We start from the raw sequence: 19,583 nt of genomic DNA, 5'->3' as shown, positions 1-19,583 counted from the left end.
GGGGGGGGGGATGAGATACAGACGCAAGGATGGATGGAAGGACAAGAGATGGAAGAAGGGAGGGAGAAATGGAGGAATGGGAGACGGAGGAAGGGAGAGGGGAATCCGAGGGGAGGAAGGAGGGAGGGAGGCATAAAAGATGGATGGAGGGGAGGAGGGAGGGAACGAGGCATAAATGATGGAAGAAGGGACGGAAAAAGTCAGGAATGGGAGATGGATGGAGGAAGGGAGAGCAGAATGGGATATGAAGGGGAGGAAGGAGCGAGAGAGGCACTGAAGATGGATGGAGGGGAAGAAAGAGGGAGGGAGACGTAAGAGATGGATGGATGGATGGAGGAAGGAAGGAAAGGGATGAAGAGAAGAAGCAATGATAAACGGAGGGAAGGAAGGATGGAGGAAAGGGATGCAGAGTGAGGAAAAGTGGCTGAAATGGTAGAAAGACAGATATACTGTATATATTAGAGAGAGAGAGAGAGAGAGAGAGAGAGAGAGAGAGAGAGAAATTTTGCTGTTATTGCTTAACCCCGGTCCGCCTGACCGTGCAGACCCATCGACCGTAGGTAAGCTACTGCCCCTATGAGGTCACCCCATAAGTTCCCTGCACTGCTGATATTGTGCCTATATCTTGGTGTGGCATATGTCAAGCAGTGCTCTATCTGTTGTGTAGGCCTATTCCATTAGTGGGGCATGTGTCATTTGTGATTCCACCCAACCTTTATCGAAGCGGTAGCTGAGGACTGGCTGATGTCCTGATTTAAGCCTAGATAGGTGGACTCAATCACGTTTATTTAAGGTTACCTCTGACGAGTGAATATCGGGCGGTGGGGCTTGTAATAGTGTTGTGATCGAGGTGTTGTATTGCCCTGCGCGTAAAATGAGTATCTAGGTGTTTCATTACTGCTAGTATTGGAATCTCTGGTGGTGGTACGTTGTTGGAGAGGGTCCGGCAATGTCTGGGTGGTGACTGTTTTTATATGTCTGGTTGTGTTTTGAGGCTCTGTTGTGTAATGTGGGGTATTGTTTATTAGCACAAATTGCTGCTTAGAATTGTGTGCCTCTCATATCAACATCTCGAACAAGGACACCCAAAGCTAAGTGTGAGGAGTAGTTTTGTTTCAGCCAATGTTGATGCACAGAATGTTGTTCTGTATGGTCTGCAAGGTGATGCAGTGGATGTTGTACAGGAAGGACGCCATTGTTGGGATGACACAGAACATCACTGATCAATAACACTGTTCGTAGGGTATGGAGAGCGTTTGTTTTTCTTGTCCAAATTCTGTCCCTGTAAGTGCCCTGAGTACACTGTCTGACGATGCACCACCTCTTGATGTTTTGCATGTGGTCCATGAAGGTAAGCCCGGTGTCATATGTCATTCCATGGATCTTAGTGGAAAGGATGTACATTGTTGGGTGTGATGACAGGAGTGTACCTGTGCTCATGCCTGCTGATGGTGATGAATGTGGTGGTGGATTTAGCTGGATCAATCATCAGAATGTTGTCCCCGACCCATGCTCGAAGTGTGTAGAGGATGTCTTGTTGAAGTGTGAATGCTGTCTGTGATCTAGTGTAAAGCTGCTACTGTATGGTTATGTCATCTGCATATAAGGCAATATACAGTATATGGGCAGTGGGGGTGTTGGAATGTCATGCATGTTTAAGTTGAAGAGAGTGAGTGAGAGAACTTAGCCCACTGGAACTCCATTAGGAAAGTTTCATGTTTATGATGGCTTGCCCTGGAACGTAACATGTGTTTATCTACCAGGTAAATAGTTGGCAAGCCAGCATTCGATGTTAGTCTCCATGTTTGTGTTGCAGACTTCGGTAATCAGTTTTTATCGGGGAATGGCATCAAAGCCTTTGCTAATGTCTATTATCGTAAAAAGTGTACTTTGTGCGGGTAGTGAGGAGTTGATGCTATCAAATGCGTGTTGTGAGGTTGGTTAATCAGATGTTTGTGGAGTGGAGTGCTGAGGGAACAAGGGGGACTTGAGGTGTGACTTTGTTAAGAATTTGGCGTTCGGTTCTCTTTGATGGCACGCTACGTAGTGTTATGGGTCTGTAGAAAGATATGTGTGTTGGGCCTATGCTAGTTTAAGTGTAGCGATAACTGTTCCATGTTTCCAAATACTGGAAGTGCTACAAGGTGCATATGAGTAGTACCTGATGTCTGTGAGGGGCTGGATGCTGCGTGATCCTAAATGTTTCAGGTGTAGGTTGCTGATGCCATCCAGTCCTGTACAAAGTGTATATCTTTATTTTCTTGATAATGTCATGTGGCTGTTGTATATTGAAGGAGGTTATTATGTGGTTGTGAGGAAAAGACTGCCATTGCGGAGAAGCTTGTTTTCTGACTCCATGGTGTTGATGTAAGGTAACTTATGTCTTTACTGTGGCACATGAGTATGTCTGTTTGTTCTTTACAATAAGTGATGTGTTGGGTGTTGACAGTGATGAAGGAATGGGTCATGAAGGTGCTTGTTTGTGATTTCGTTATACTCTTATGTATACTGTTGAGTTGAGAGGGTTCTGCAGAGCAGCTGAGATTTGTTATAAAGGCTTTCCAGTTCTCAGTTTTCTTTGTGTTAATTTTCTTACCAATTCCGTCCCTTAATTGCTGGACCCTTGTGATGGTGTCTTGTGTGTGTGTGTGTGTGTGTGTGTGTGTGTGTGTGTGTGTGTGTGTGTGTGTGTGTGTGTGTGAGAGAGAGAGAGAGAGAGAGAGAGAGAGAGAGAGAGGACTATGTTTTTGTCTGAGTCATGCTGTTTTATGAGACAAGCAGTATCCGGTGAATAGAACGGGTTGTAGTGAGCTGTAGTGCTGCCTTTTGGAATGTAGTGTTTGTGTGTGTTAAGCATGATCTGGTTAAATTTCACGACGTGTGTGTGACAAGGCCTCCTCCATGGCTTTCGGATTTGTCTGTGAGGATGTGTGAATAGTGGCTGACGAGTGGAGTCTTGTGTGTGCGTGTGAGCTTTGTTTCTTGAAGGCCTGTAATGTGTACGCTGAGTAGGTGAAGAAAGTACTCAAGCTGCGGTGTTTGGGAGCGGAGGCCGTCGACACTGAGTTGCAGTTTGTTTATGTTGTGTGTTCGAGGTGGTGTGTCTCTCGTGTGGGGCCGTGTTGCAGGTGCAGTGTTTGTGCGCAGGGACTGAATTGTGGTGGCAGTGGCTGTGTGAATTGGGGGATACTGGAGAGGGTGAGGGTAATTGTGTTTGATGTGACAGGAGAAGTGTTTGTGGAAAGGGGAAATAATAGAAAATGGAGGGAGGGAGGGAGGGAGGAATGAAAGGAATAGATGTGGAAGGGGAGCGTGAGGAATGGCTGGAGGAAGTACTTGAGAGAGAATGAGACAAAGGATGAAACAGACGATAGGAGAGGAACGGTAACGAAAAGGAACTGGAAAGGGGAAGTGAAAGAAAGAGAAGAGCCAAATGAGTGGGAGAGAAGAATGAAGTAGGTAAGGAGGGAGAATGAAGGAGCTGGAGGGAGACGGGGTACAGTAAATGATGAATAAAGGAAGAGGTGAGGAAACGAAAGACAGAACGTGGAAGAGAGGAATAAGAGGAGAGGGGGCTGTGTAAGGGAGGAATAAAGGAGGGAAAGGACGGAAAATGAAGGAGCTGGAGGGAGAAGCGGTAAAGGAAATCATGAATAAAGGAAGAAGAGAAAATGAAAGACAGAAAGTGGAACAAAGAAATGAGAAGGGGAACTGTGGATAAGAGGAATAAAGGGAATGAACAGGGCTTGGATCCTCACCCCAGCATAGCCCCTTCAATCCGATGACGCATTTTTAACATTCCTGCTATCTTCAGGCGGTTTTCTTCAGACTAGGGAAAGAAACCAGGCTGTGAAGGGGATAATGAAGACTGTTTATAACCCCTTCTGTTCGAAAACTTCTCTAAAGCTGAATAAAACTGTACGGAGACAAGAACAAAATAATAAATGCGTCATCCGGGTTAATATAAATTCTCCGTCGTAACTCTGGCTTTGTTTTGGCGACAGGGACATAAAGAATACAGATCCCCGTATGTATCTATTCTCCGCGCAAAACAGATATCTTATTCATGAGAAGAATTATCTGTTTATCTATCAACATATTTCTCTACAGACAGAAGACTTAATCCCGTAAGGGCTGGCAACAAACAAACCGCCTCCATGTCAATTTGTCCTCTACCATTTGGCTACCTTCATTCCAACTCACACTGCCCTCTCTCATATATCGCCCCGCTCCATCCTTCCATCTCATCTTCAGTCTTCCCCATCCCCTTTCCCCTTCCAACTCACATACAATCTTCTGGTCAATCTTTCATTCTCCATCCTCTCAACATGACCAAACCATCTCGTAGTATTTCTCTCAACGCTTTCAATCACATCCACATCAACACCACAGCTCTCCTTCACTTCCACATACGTCTGTCTGCCTCTCCACTAACTTCGCATGCTCGTCTCACATAACTCATTTTCACTGCTCTCACTCTTGACTTCTATCCTTCCTGCATACCTTAGAAGGGGGATCAAACAGTTACTTTTTTACTTCCATCCTCACTAGTTGAAAATTATTGCAACTAATTCATCTTATATTGGAGGAAGGACATTGAAAAGGGTGCTGAATCTTTCCATGTCTCTCGTCCTTTGTGGAAAAAAAAAAAATCCTAGTTACGACAGGGGATTAAGTATAAGTCTGTCCGTGAATCCGTGCTAGGGATGGAAGGAAAAAAGTGGAAAGATAAATAGGGAAGAGATGGAAGAGTAAAGAAAGAATTAAGGTAGGAAGTGGAGGAAAAAGGGAGAGAGGGAAGAGGGGAAAGGGATATGGAAGAACGAGGGAAGAAGAGAGGGGGAAAAGAGGAATGAAAAAGAAGGGAGGGAGAATGAGAAGGAAAAATAAGGAGTGAATTAAGGCTGGGATTGAAGAAAAACCAGAGGAAGGAACGAAAAAAAAAAAGAGGCATGAAAAAGAAGGAAATGAAAGAATGAGAAAGACAAGGACGAGTAAGGACGGGACTACGGTAAAGACTGAAGGAAAATGGGAAAACGGGAAAGGAGGGAAAGAGTTATGGAAGAATGAAGGAGGAAGGGAGAGGAAAATAAGAGGAATTAAAAAGATGGAAGGAGAATTGAGAATGAGAACGAAAAATAAGGAAGGGAGAAGGGCAATGAGTAAACGACAAGAGGAGAGAGAAATAAAGAGGGAAAGACTTAGGAAAGAACGAGGGAGGAAGGAAGGCAAAAAGGGAATGAAAAGGATGCAAAGAAGAATGTAGAGGAGCAGGAAGAATAAAGGACTAATATAAGAAGTGAAGGAAAAAGAGAGAAAGGGAAAAGAGGGAAAGAGTTGTGGAAGAATTAGGGAGGAAGGGAGGGGAAAAATGAGGAATGGAAAAGGAGGCAGGAGGTAGGAGGAAGAAGGAAGGGACTAAGATAAAGAGTGAATGAAAAGGGAGAGAGGGAAAAGAAGGAAAAGTTTAAGAAAAATGAGGAAGGCAGGGAGACAAAAAGAGAGGGGGGGGGGGCGATGAGGCAATTTCGAACGCAAGAAATACAAAACAATACGAAGGTAAACTGAGAAAGATAATCATGAACAGAGAGTGGGAAAGCATGTGAGAACTCAGTGCGAAAACTAAACTAGCTAAGGAAAAAAGGAAGGACGGGAAAGATGGAAGGAAGGAAGGCAGAAAGAATGGAAAGAAGAATGGGGAGGGAAGGAAGGAAAGAAGGAAGGAGGGAGGGAGGGAGGGAGGGAGGGAGGGCAGGAAGGAAGGAAGGAAGGAAGGAAGCAAGCAAGCAAGCAAGCAAGCAAGCAAGCAAGCAAGCAAGCAAGCAAGCAAGCAAGCAATGAAGACAGGAAGGAAGAATGGAAGGATGGAAGAAATGAACAGAGGAAGGACGAAAGGAAGGAAGGAAAAGCAGAACGATAAACACAAAAAATATACGAAAAAAGAAAGTGTAGAAAAATAAAACGTAAAAAAAAAGACATGGAATCTGATGTAAAAACTAATCTATGTGGACAGTTTTACTCCACTGGGTTCACATTTTATGTCTTCAGACCCTGGACGTCCTCTTTACTTTACTCTTGCCCAAGTCGATTTAATTCAATATAGGACAAACTTTTCAACTGAAGGCGTTAGATATGGCCTTCAGTGACCCTCTCGCTATTTCGGTGCTCTCTAAGGCTTAATAAAAATCGTGCGTCAGTAACCAGAATAATATAAAAATAACATCTATGAGTTAAAGTGGTTGATGCATTTAGCCCAGGGACGCATTTCAATCCTGACACCTCCAGACGATTTTATTTACTTTCGGAAATTCCTCACTGACAATTGCTTCATGCACCACACCATCACATTACAGACAATCCTTTACCTAACCTCAACAAAAGACCTCTGGGAGCGGCTGGGTGGAGTGAGCCCAGGGTAGCAACAAGAATAACAGCAACTAGACAGCAATCACAGAGCACATGCCTCTGTCAACGCCTATAACAGACAACCGAGGTCACCACCAACGTTTGATCAACTCATCCTTGGCCCATGACCCATAAGTCCACAAGATTTAACAGAAATCGAGTAGACTGTAGCACCAGTCGAGCAGGGCAGTACTCCCGAGGTGGATGGAAAGCTGATGACAGGGAGTGCTGGAGCTCCCGTTTCATCAGCCCTCAGGACTAGTTCCTGACCATCCCCCTTTGCTGAACTTTTTCAGTGTCTCAGTTACACAGAGAGTAGGCCAGCATGCTCTCCAGTACAAATTTCTCTAACTATCTTCACCAAACTACATGCACAGTACACACTACACTTCCTATTCAAAATTTACCTAAAATGGCGTCGTTATATCAAGCCTCGGAGTCCCCAGAGGGGGGACCATAAATGCCCCCACCATCTGCCCCTCTCCTGGTGACGACTCAAGGTGCCTGGAACCACTGTCTGACTCTCTTCTTCTTCATTTCTGCAACATTCGCGGCCTTTCCTCTAACTTTCGCTCTGTTGAGCACCACCTCTCCTCCTCTAAACCTCACCTTCTTTTTCTAACGGAGACTCAGCTGTCTGAGGCAACTGACAGCAAACCCTTTTCTGTATCCTCCTACTTTCTCTATACTCATTTCAAAGCCAAAGGTGGCTGTTGTGTATATATACGCAACGACTTATCTTGCTCTCGTGTTCCTGAACTTGATTCTTCTGAATTCTCCACACTCTGGCTTCGGCTTTCCTGTCATTCTCTGACTAAATATATCTGTGCTGTTTACTTATCCCCTAATTCTACTGACTATCAAAAATTCTTCGACTATCTTACTTCTACGATGGAACACATTCTATCCATTTCTCCTTTCTCTGAAATCTCCATTCTTGAAGATTTCAATGTTCACCACCACCTTTGGCTCTCCTCTCCTTTCACGGATCCACCTGGTGAACAAGCCTACATCTTTTCTATCCTTAATGACCTAGAGCAGCTTGTACAGCACCCTACCCGTATCCCTGACCGCCTTGGAGAGAGCTCCAACATACTTGACCTCTTCCTCACAACTAATCCTTCTGCTTACTCTGTTAATCTTTTCTCTCCGTTGGGCTCCTCCGATCACAACCTTATTACCTTAACCTGTCCTATCACTCCGGTACGGCCTGTGGACCCTCCAGGGAAACGTCGTCTGTGGCATTTTGGAGCCGCAGACTGGGAGGCCCTCAGGCAGTACTTCTTTGATTTTCCCTGGAATGATTATTGCTTCCATGGCCGTGAGCCATCTGAGTGTGCCTTGCGCATTACGGAGGTTATTCTCTCGGGCATGGAAGCATACATTCCTTTCTCATATCCTTTGACTAACGCAAGAAAGCCTTGGTTTAATCACGCTTGTTCTAATGCTGTCCGCAACAAGGAGAGGGCCTACAAAAGGTACCGGAGCCAACCCACCCCTGAATCACATCATCTTTACGTTTCTGCCCGGAATCGTGCTAAGTCTGTTCTTCGCTCTACTAAAAATAATTTCATCCATACTAAATGCTCTCAACTCTCCAACTCGAATTCTTCCCGCTCCTTCTGGCATCTTGCCAAAAATCTTTCTAACAACTTTACCTCATCATCCTTCCCTCCTCTTTTCTACTCTGATGGTTCTGTAGCTATTTCTTCTACTGATAAAGCAGATCTCTTCGCACAGACTTTCTCCTCCAATTCCATCTTAGACAATTCCGGTGCTGTTCCTCCATCACTTCCCTCCTCTGACTTCCTCATGGCTGACATTAAAATTTCTTCAGTTGATGTATTTTCTACCATCACTGGCCTCAGTACTAACAAGGCATATGGGCCTGATGGGGTCCCTCCTGTTGTTCTCAAGAACTGTGCTTCTGTGCTTACACCCTGCCTAGGCAAACTCTTTCGTCTTTGTCTGTCAACTTGTACCTTTCCTTCTTGCTGGAAGTTTGCTCTCATTCAGCCAGTCCCAAAGAAGGGTGACCACTCCCAACCCTCCAACTATCGTCCAATTGCTTTAACGTCCTGTATTTCAAAAGTTTTCGAGTCAATTCTTAATAGAAAAATTTTAAGGCATCTTTCCTATCACAACCTTCTTTCCGATCGTCAGTATGGGTTCCGTCAGGGACGCTCCACTGGCGATCTTCTCACCTACCTTTCAGACTCCTGGTCATCCTCCTTTCGGGACTTTGGCAAAAGCTTTGCCATTGCACTTGACATCTCAAAGGCTTTCGATCGAGTCTGGCATAAATCTTTAATTTCCAAACTGCCCTCCTACGGTTTCTATCCTTCTATCTGTGCCTTCATCGCTAGCTTCCTTTCTGGTCGTTCTATAGCCGCTGTTGTAGACGGCCATCGTTCTTCTCCTAGATCTATCAACAGTGGTGTTCCTCAGGGCTCTGTCCTATCACCAACTCTCTTCCTTTTATTCATCAATGATCTTCTAAGCTGTACATCTAACCCTATCCACTCATATGCTGATGACTCCACCCTTCACCTTTCCATTCGGTTCCCGCAACGCCCATCTCAACAGTCACTTCAACAAACAAGGGATGAGGCTATGGCACACCTAATGTCTGACTTGGCTCGTATCTCTGACTGGGGTAAAAATAATATGGTTGTCTTTAATGCATCTAAGACTCAGTTCTTACACCTATCAACCCGACAAAATCTTCCACAGGTATACCCACTAATGTTTAATAATATTCAGCTTAATCCTGCATCATCCTTGAACTTGCTTGGGGTTTCATTTACTCGGGACTTATCTTGGAAAGATCATATTACATCTCTTGTAAAATCTGCTTCCAAGAGATTGGGTGTGCTAAGCCGACTCCGCTCTTTCTTTACCCCTGCGCAATTGTTGACTCTATACAGGGGTTTTATCCGCCCCTGTGTGGAGTACAACTCTCATGTGTGGGGTGGCTCCCCACATACAGCTCTTCTCAATAGGGTGGAGTCAAAGGCTTTTCGTCTCATTAACTCTCCTCCTCTTACTGACTCCCTTCAACCTCTGTCTCTTCGCTGCACTGTTGCATCTTTATCTCTTTTCTATCGCTACTTTAATGGTCACTGCTCCTCTGAACTGTCTGCTTGCATTCCTCCACCTCTACGACGGGCGCGTAGCACCCGTCTGGCAGCAAACTCTCATCCTTTTTCTGTCCAACTCTCTAATGCAAGAGTTAACCGTTACTCCCAGTCTTTCATTTATGCAACAGGTCAGCTCTGGAACTGTCTCCCTCTGTCTGTATTTCCTGCTGCCTATGATCTCCAGTCTTTCAAACGCAGTTTGTCCAGGCATCTCAAAATGATCGGATCTTGAATTTGGCTCTATATTGTATTTTGTTTTTCTCTTGGAGGGAACTGTTACTGCGGGCTCATGGCCTTTGGTTCCTTCTTCCTCGCATAAAAAAAAAAATAAATAAATAACTTTTTTATATATCTTTTGGAGAATCATACAAAAAAAAAATCCTGAACCTGGACTCGAACTCACATCACCACCGAAGCTGAATGAATCAACTTACACACAGACAAACAGGGGTGAACACATAACCTCCAACAAGGCCACACCATCGTCCTTTTTTACCCTTTTCACTCTAAATTTCATAAATTGTTCCTATGACGATCCTGAACCACTGTTTCATTTCTGGCATAATTCAACAGTTTTTGCATGCTGTTGCTGACAAACATACCAACCAAGCCTAATACATGACCTCCTAGGCGGGGGTAAAGACGTCCTCGGAATGAAGGAGTTAATGTCTCCATCGATCTCTCCAAACTTCCTTAACTCCACCGTAAAGGCGCTGCCAAACTTTTATTGTAGGCGAAATGTTTGGCTTGTTATACTCCAATTACCTTAACCTGGCCTAGATTTTTTTCCATTTGCAGCCCATTCGACGTAGCTCAGTGGCAGTAAAAGACTATGGTACGGCTCTACAACCTTTTCATAGTACTTCTTTGTGACTAGGATCACAGTCTAATACTGATCTATTACTACAATTCAGTATTCAAGATGGAGGGATAGAAATTTAAGGCCAAGCTAGAGTAAGATGTAGTACAATAATTTGGTTAACCCCTTCGATCCAAATACATCCTTTGTACTTTATTCCTGCTATTTAACGGACGATTTTACTCAGATCAGATTATCCGAAATGGGACATAAGACACAGCCTGTATTACCCTCTGAACTAACAATATGCTCTCCTAAAACCACACCAGCAATGACCTCTGTTGTTACGCTGCCATGACCTTTCTCTCAGTCAATCTTAAACTAAATACTATAGGCTGGTGGTAGTCTGGAAAAATTAAAAAGAGCTACGACAGAACAAAGCCTTGACCTTGAGTGTGTGACCTTGACCTTTGTTCGACCTCCACCAAAATAATCACCTCTTCCCATCCGTATATAATGTGTCAAGTTATTTTTCATGAGATTACACAACGCCCTAAAATCTGACCTTAACCAGTGGCCTTGAATTTTGATCGTAGTGCACCGGAATCAAATCACTGCCTCCCATCCCCGCACCTAACGTTCTGACAAAGTTGATGGAAAACGGATCAGGTATTCATGAGATACTGTGTGTGTGTGTGTGTGTGTGTGTGTGTGTGTGTGTGTGTGTGTGTGTGTGTGTGTGTGTGTGTGTGTGTGTGTGTGTGTGTGTGTGTAAAATCATGTAAAAGTAGTACAAATAAAACACAAAATTCCGTCCTCAGTCAGAAAAAGTTTATGGCTCCATCAATCCGTCCAAACTTCCTCCATTTCAACTTCACTACGATGTCTTTCTTGCCTCATTCTCACTTCAGACGATTTTACTCAGCATAGGAAGGGGGGATAGATGCAGGCCTCGTTCACCCCTTCAATGAGACGCCCTGCTTTAACAAAATCGTCTGGTGGCAGTAAGAATTAACCACCACGTCCTCGATGGGAAAGGGTTAACTTAAAGGTAACGGGCTAACTTAAGTACTGAGTGGAATGTCTGCTTGTAAGTTTTATTTATTTATTTTTTCCGTTACCAGTACAATTATTGACTTTAGGGGAGAGTCGATAGTAGTAAATTGAGGGACTCCATTACAGGCATTGATTTCAAATACCTCGATAGCGAGCACTGGTGGGCAAGGAGTAAAAGGAAGGAAGGAAGAGGGAGGACAAAGGATGGAAAGAAAGAAGGAAGGATAGTAGAAAAGGAGGAGGGGAAGGGGGGAGAGTGGAAGGAAGACGAAGAGAAGGAAGAAGGAATGGTTAGTTATCGCTTAGTTTCCAAGTCTGTTCCCAGCGGTGAATATAATCATGTGGTATTAGTCATGATGAAGAATTATGTCGATGGCCAGAGGATTAACTGAAAAGGCAGGAAAAGAGGAGCAGGAGAGAGGGAAGAGAAAGAATGGAGGAGGACGAGGGGAAGGACGTGGAGGAATAAAAAGAAACTGAGGAGGAAGAAGAGTCGAAAAGGAGAGTAGTAAAGGAAGAGAGTAAAGAGAAAAGGTGGAAGAAATAGGGAAATAAAGCAGAGGACGACTAGTTATCCCTCTGTCCCCTGCCGTGACTATAATTTTGTGGTGTTAGTCATGGTTGATTATCCTGATGGACACTGAAGACTCAAAGGCTTATTCCACATAGTTTTTGACCCCTTAGCTGTGGCTGGTGCACTTGGGTAGGTTATTCAAGCTAACTCAAGACAATTTTAGTCAGCTGAGAGAAATCCTAGCGGTCAAAAGCTACGGAAACTGTCTACGAGTAAACTTTTTCTCTGCTACTGTTGCACCCCCTAAATAATAATAATAATAATAATAATAAGTATCGTTCCCCTGAGTCTATCTATAAAGTTGGTACCTCAGACTATATATATATCTTTCTGTATAGGGCCGGCTTATGTCACTTCGAGCACTACAATATAATTATCACTATTAATAATTGCAAAGACATCACAGTGAATTGATCGCAATGTTAAGTGATGAATGTGGCGGTACGATTTATTTGTTAACTGTACACCAAGAATGTTATTTATGCTAACACTTGAGTATTTTATTTAGCGTGAGAAACCCTACCAGTCAGGGGGTGAAAGGCACGAAAAGAAGAAAAACGAGAGAGAGAGAGAGAGAGAGAGAGAGAGAGAGAGAGAGAGAGAGAGAGAGAGACAGAGAACTGCAACATCCGCGCTCACCAACTCCCTTAATGGACGAATATTTGACCTTGTCCTGTGACCTTCACCTTCGACGGGTTACCCTCAAAATCGAACTACTCCATTCTTGCCTAACCTTTAACCCTTCCACCAACTTTGGTTTAAATCAGATCGAAACTGTCTGGATTATCTTTGCCAAGTGCCCTTGATCTTTCCCTGCCACCCTGATCTATGTCAAATTCTTCTCAAAGTCTTTATCCACATATTCTCGTGAAGCCTTCCACATAGTTTAGTCTACGTTGGGTAAAAACTGTTTGACCTTGCAATGCGACCCTGACCTTTGACCTACTGTCCTCAAACGCAATAGGTCATCCTCTTGGCTGATCTTCAACTCATCCACCAAGTTTGATCCACATCAGATAAAAACTGCATTAATTATTTTGTATACACACAGACTGAACTTTGATCTTGCCCTGTGACTCTGACCTTGACTGACTATTCTCAAAACTGAATCATCATCTTTTCCCCTGACCCTTAACCATTCCATGAAGTTTGGTTTATAATTATCTGATCAAAACGAATCTGACCTACCCCTGTCACCTTGTCCTTTGAACTTTCCTTGTGACCTTGATATTTGGCTGAATGTTCTTAAAACCAAATCCTTTTATTCTTGCCTTATCCCCAACGCTTCCACAAAGTTTGGTCTAAGTTACATGAAAACTGTTGAAACTGGCCTTGACCACTGACTCTCTGTCCTCAAAGCAATAGCCATACTCGCTAGCTGACCCTCAATCTTCCACCAAGTATGGTTAAAATCCAAACAAATCTCTAAGTTATTTTATTAATACACACAAACACGGGTCGAACTTTTACCTTGCCTTATGACCTCGAGGTTTGACTGACTGGGCTAGGAGCGAAATCACTTCATTCTTGACTTACCATCAACATGTCCATTAAGTCTGGTCTAAACTGGATAAACACAGCTTGAACTGGTTTTGCTAAGTTAAACTCTGTCCTAGCCCTATGACCTTAGCCTTTGACATATTGCTCTAATAAAAAGACAGGTTTACTCAATGGCTGACCCTCAACCATTCTACAAGTTCTGGCTAAAAACTGATAACTGTTTGTTTTTTTGTTAGCATACACACACACACACACACACACACACACACACACACACACACACACACATCGGCCCGTGCGCGCGCCGAGTAAAATATAACCCCCTCTCTCGTTAACTGGAGGGAGGAAGAGAGAGAAAGTGTGGACGCTAAAGAATAAGGATAAGGAAACGAAGGAGGAGAAAGAGGAGACAGGTTAGTTATCCCTTTGTCTCAGGGGCTTATTTCCTATTAAATATACTCGTAATGGCGGGGTCTAGCCATGACGAACATAGGATTAACTGAACAGGCGGGAAAAGAGAGAGGAGGAGGTGGAGTAGGAGAGGGAAGGGAATGAAAATGGGAGGAGGAGGAGGAGGAGGAGGAGGAGGAGGAGGAGGAGGAGGAGGAGGACGACGACGACGACGACGACGACGACGACGACGACGACGACGACGACGACGGAAAACAGAAGTAATGAAGGGAAGAAAGAGAAAGTGAAAGTAGGGGACACTGAAAAGGAAGAGGGGTAGAGGTTAGTTATGCCTTTGTTCCCGAGTCTTTTTCCCGCCCTAAATATAATAGCGTGGTCTTTGTCATGATGAAAAATTTAGATGTGAAAGGGTTAATCGAACAGGCGGGAAAAGAGGGGGGAAAAGAGGAGTTGAAGCGAGGAGAAAGGAAGAAAAAAAGTGGGATGAGTTGTGACGAAGGGATGGTAAGGGAGATAAGTTAGAACGAGGAGGAGGAGGAGGAGGAAAATGAGTAGGAGGAGGGAAGTGACGAAAGAAAAGTAAGATGAAGCATAAGATAGGCTAATGATGGCTTTGTTTGCGATGGTGAGTGTAAAGTTGTGGTGTTAGTCAGGATGAATTATCTTGATGGACCCTAAGGAGGACAAGGAGGACTCAGAGAGGCAGGAAAAGAGGCAGACAGAGAAGTAGGAGAGAGAGGAGAAAGAAGAAGGGCGTGGATGATGAGATAAATGAAAGCACAGGAGGAGAAGGAAGTGGAAAATAGGTAAAGGAGGGTAATGAATGGGAGGAAAAGAAAAAATAAAAAGAGACGGATGAAAGGAAGGAAAAGAGGCAGGAAGAGGAGAGGGAAAGACTGGAGGCGGGAAGAGGGAGGAGCAAGAGAGGAAGAAAAATGTAATGGAGGGGAGGGATACAAGACAGGGCAAGAGAGGTCGAAGAAGGAGAACAACAGAAAAAGAAGGGAAGGAAGAAGTAGAATGAAAATAAAGATCAGGCGGGGCAAGGAAGGGGAATCACATTGACAGAGGAAGGGAGGGAAGAAGAGGAGGGAGAGAAAGCACAGAGGGAAGGAAGGACACAAAGAAGGAAAGGATTAGGCGGAAAGAAAAGTAAGGGGGAAGGAATGAGGCAGGGATGATATATGAAGACAATTACGAAGAGGGATGAGTAAGACGGAAGAATGGAAGAGGAAGGAAGAAAGGTAAAAGAAACGGGGAAAGAAAGAGTGAAAGAAGGAAAAAGTACATAGAAAGGGAAAGAATGGAGGAAGGAGGAACTGAGGGAGGGAAACAGGAAAGGGAAGGAAGGGAGATGGTGAGAGATAATGTTGAGGGAGGGAGGGAGAGAGGGAAGGAGTGGGAGACAGGGAGGGAGGGAGAGCAAAATATAGTTCGAGGTAAAGCTGAGTGACGGGAAAGGCAAGAGGGTTGGACACGGAAGAGTTACTGGGACAAGCAGTATCTCAAAAGGTCTTACGATCCTGAGAGAGAGAGAGAGAGAGAGAGAGAGAGAGAGAGAAACAATGGGAGGGACGTACGAATGAGGAAATGGAATGTGGTAAAAGAGAGTTGAGGAAGTGAAGAAATGAAGGAAGGGTGAGGGACAGACGAAGGAAGCAGGAGGGAGGGAAGGGAGAAGGAAGTGAACAGGAGGGAAGCAGAAGAAAGTAGAAAGACAGTAGATAGGTAAGAAGAGAATAGAGTGATGGAAGAAAAGAACAGGTAGGTAGTAAGAATGAAGGAATGAGAGGGAGGGAAAGTAGGAAGGAAGCAGAATGGGAGAAAGTGAACAAGTAGATAAAAATGGAAAAGAGGAACAATTGGAGGAAGGAAGGAAGGGGGCAGTGAACAATCAGATAAGAATGGAAGAAAGGGAGGGAGGAAGGAATGTAATGAGGAGGTGAACAAGTAGATAATAATGGAAGAGAGGGGAAGGGAAGAAGGAAGGGAAGCAGTAGAGGAGGAAGGGAAGGTGGAAGTGAACTGGCAGATAAGAATAATAAAGAGACGGAGAGGGAGGAGAGAGGGAAGCAGGAAGGAGGGGAAGGAAGGAGGAAGTGATGTGGCAGGTAAGGCAAAAATGGAAGAAAGAGTACAATGGAAAACAACCATCCAAATGTTCTAATGATCCTTTCGATATCGTTTCTTAGTTATTTTATGAGAGTAAGACAAGGATAGTAAAGCAGGACGAAGGTAAGTAAATAGGGAGGAGATAGTGCACAGGTGGGTAAGGTAAGAATGGAAGGGAGAGGGATGGAGGGAGGAGTAAAGCAGGAAGGAAGGGAGAGAACACTATTGATCACAGAGAACGAAGAGAGAGAGAGAGAGTAGGGGTGAGTGTACTCTCCCAGGGGTACTGCGCCCCCCCTGCCCCACCCTGAGGTCATTCCCGCCGCCCCCCACTCACACCCCCCATCCCCTTCTTTCCTACTCCTCCCCACCCATCCATAACTTCACTCTGAGGTAATTCCCGCTGCCACTCCCCTCCCCACACACATAGCCCCTTCCCTTTAACCATTGCCCCCTACCCATCCTCACCCCTCCCTGTCATTCTCAGCCCTCCCCCTCACTCTCATCCCTTACGTCCTTTAACCCCCTACCCACCCCATCCTCCACCATGAGGTCATTCTCGCTCTCCCCCAAAATTCTCCTCCCCTGCCCCCCTTACCCCTCCCCCATCTTGACTCCGGAAAAATTGCTTAGAGCTCGGTACTATCCCTTTAACACTGGTCCACCCCTCCCCCTTCACTTCCCCTCCCCCCGGTCTGTGGTATCCCCTTAGCTGCGTCCTCTCTGGGATATCCCCCTCTCCTCCCCTTCCCCTCACTCCTCTCCTCCCCTCTCCTTACCTCTCCCTCTCTCTATTATTCCTGCCGTGGGTACAGTCCTGCTGGTGGGGCGGACATGTTGGAATATCATTTTAACTTTCAGTGTGCTTTTATGCTTAAGTGGTTTTAAATTTCCCCTGAATCCTCCTGTTCTGATTGTGTTGGGTCAGTGATGGTTAGGTTCAGGTGACTTGAGGTAGGTTAGGACAGTTGTGGTTAGCTTAGACTGGCTGGATTAGGTTGGTTATGGTTGGGATGGGTTGTTTTGGCAAGGTTAGATAGATATGCTTAGTGTCTGAGTGGTTCTAAGGCTAGTTCAGATATGGTTAAGTATGCGTGGTTTTGGTTGGGTTGGAGTTGACGTAATTACGCGTCTGCGGTTTGGGTTAGGTTAAAATTGGTGTGTTTAAGCTTGCGTTGTCTGGGTTGGGCTAAAATTAATATAAGTGGGTAGTTTTGGTTAGACATGAAGAAATACATACGGTTAATCTCACTAGTCTCGGTTACGTTGGAATAAGTATGATTAAGTTTGTGTAGTTTCGTTTTTTTTTTTTTTTTTTTATAGTAATATTCACGACGGTCTCCCTGTGTGTATCAATTTACTTCGTGGTCTCTTCCTGGTTGTACCCTTTGGAGTTTTGTTTGGGATGTCCCCTTGGTCGCCTACCTCCCCCGCGGTGTCCCTTTGGCTGTCTCCCTTCTTGACGTTTCACTGTCACTATCCCTCCTCTGGTATACCCTCTCATAGCCCCTCAGTGCCTTCTTTATGTTCCCTCCTTCCCTCCCCCAGTGGTGTCCCCTTGTCTGTACCCTTCTTGATCTTCCTCTTTGTCACAGTCTCTTCTCTGGTACGACATCTCTAAGTGTCCCTCAGTGCCTTCTTTGTGTCTCCTTGGCTGTCCCTTTCTTGACGTACCCTTTGTCACAGCCTCTCCTCTGGCATGCCCTCTAAGTCCTCCCCCACTGGTGTTCCCCTGACTGTCCTATTCCTGGCGCTTCCCTCTTCTCTGATACATCCTCTTAGTGTCATTTACTGTCTTCCTTGTGTTCCCTCCCTTCCTCCTCCAATGGTGTTTCTTTAGCTGTCCCCTTCTTCCTGTTTCCCTTGTCACACTCCTGATCTGCCCCTACAATCCGATTATTTTGCCTTTCATTCTTCCTAACCCCAGACGATTTTACTCAGCTTCGTATATACTTTTCAAACTAAAAGGGATTTGATGCAGCCTTCCAGAAACCCCCTCACTACTTGAAATCTTCCCTAAATTGAACAAAACCGTCTAGAAATGGCAAAAATGAAACGAAAACACGCAATTGGATTTAAGGGCTTAAGTGTCCCCTCTACAGCCTTCCCTAAGCCCCCCTCCCCTTGTATCCTCCACCCCTTCCCTGTTGATTTCCCCTTCCAATGTTCCCCCTAAGTACCTCTCCCCACCCTCTGTAATGTTCCTTCATAAATCCACGCTAATATCTTTCCAATGCTCCCCCCATTTGCCCATACTGTTTGCTCTGGTGATGTGCTTTTGTGATGTGCTTTGTTGTGTTCTGGTGATGTCCCCTTGCGATGTGTCCTTACTGTGTGATGTGCCCTTATTGTGTGATGTGTCTTTATATGTGATGTTCCCTTATTGTCTGGTGTCCTTACTCTGATGTGCCCTTATTGTGCGATGTGCCCTTATTGTGTGGTGTCCTTATTGTGATGTGCTCTTATTGTGATGTGCTCTTATTGTGATGTGCCCTTATTGTGTGATGTGCCCTTATTGTGTGGTGTCCTTATTGTGTGCTGTCCTTATTGTGCGATGTGCCCTTATTGTGTGGTGTCCTTATTGTGATGTGCCCTTATTGTGTGATGTGCCCTTATTGTGTGGCGTCCTTATTGTGATGTGCCCTTATTGTGTGATGTGCCCTTATTGTGTGGTGTCCTTATTGTGATGTGCCCTTATTGTGTGATGTGCCCTTATTGTGTGGTGTCCTTATTGTGATGTGCCCTTATTGTGTGATGTGCCCTTATTGTGTGGTGTCCTTATTGTGATGTGCCCTTATTGTGTGGTGTCCTTATTGTGATGTGCCCTTATTGTGTGATGTGCCCTTATTGTGTGGTGTCCTTATTGTGATGTGCCCTTATTGTGTGATGTGCCCTTATTGTGTGGTGTCCTTATTGTGATGTGCCCTTATTGTGTGATGTGCCCTTATTGTGTGGTGTCCTTATTGTGATGTGCCCTTATTGTGTGGTGTCCTTATTGTGATGTGCCCTTATTGTGTGATGTGCCCTTATGTGGTGTCCTTATTGTGATGTGCCCTTATTGTGTGATGTGCCCTTATTGTGTGGTGTCCTTATTGTGATGTGCCCTTATTGTGTGATGTGCCCTTATTGTGTGGTGTTCTTATTGTGATGTGCCCTTATTGTGTGGTGTCCTTATTGTGATGTGCCCTTATTGTGTGGTGTGCCCTTATTGTGTGATGTGCCCTTACTGTGTGATGTGCCCTTACTGTGTGATGTGCCCTAACTGTAATGCGCCCTATTTATGTGATGTGCCCTTATTGTGTGATGCCCTAACTGTAATGCGCCCTATTTATGTGATGTGCCCTTATTGTGTGATGCCCTAACTGTGATGTGCCCTATTTATGTGATGTGCCCTTATTATGTGATGCGTCCTAACTGGGATGTGCCCTTACTCTGCGATGTGGCCTTATTATGTGATGTGCCCTTACTGTGTGATGTGCCCTTATTATGTGATGTGCCCTTATTATGTGATGTGCCCTTATAACGTCTTTTTTTTTTAACCCCTTGAAACCAAAGACGCCTTTCCTGTTTAATTAAGCTACCGAAC

At 44.8% G+C, this 19,583-nt stretch overlaps 1 protein-coding gene across 1 annotated transcript in view; it reads right to left on the bottom strand.

The window, feature by feature from the left end:
• Positions 1–19,583, bottom strand: part of LOC145411527 (kelch-like protein 17) — a 71,797-nt gene that overhangs the window by 38,294 nt on the left and 13,920 nt on the right. The gene's annotated exons all lie outside the window — the stretch shown is intronic.

Source organism: Coenobita brevimanus, chromosome 90 (genome assembly GCF_032717465.1).
Source record: "Coenobita brevimanus isolate Jiangsu-jjx chromosome 90, ASM3271746v2, whole genome shotgun sequence".
Lineage (NCBI taxonomy): Eukaryota > Metazoa > Arthropoda > Malacostraca > Decapoda > Coenobitidae > Coenobita > Coenobita brevimanus.
Note: the sequence above shows the minus strand (reverse complement) of the source record. Positions and strands in the feature narration are given on the sequence as shown.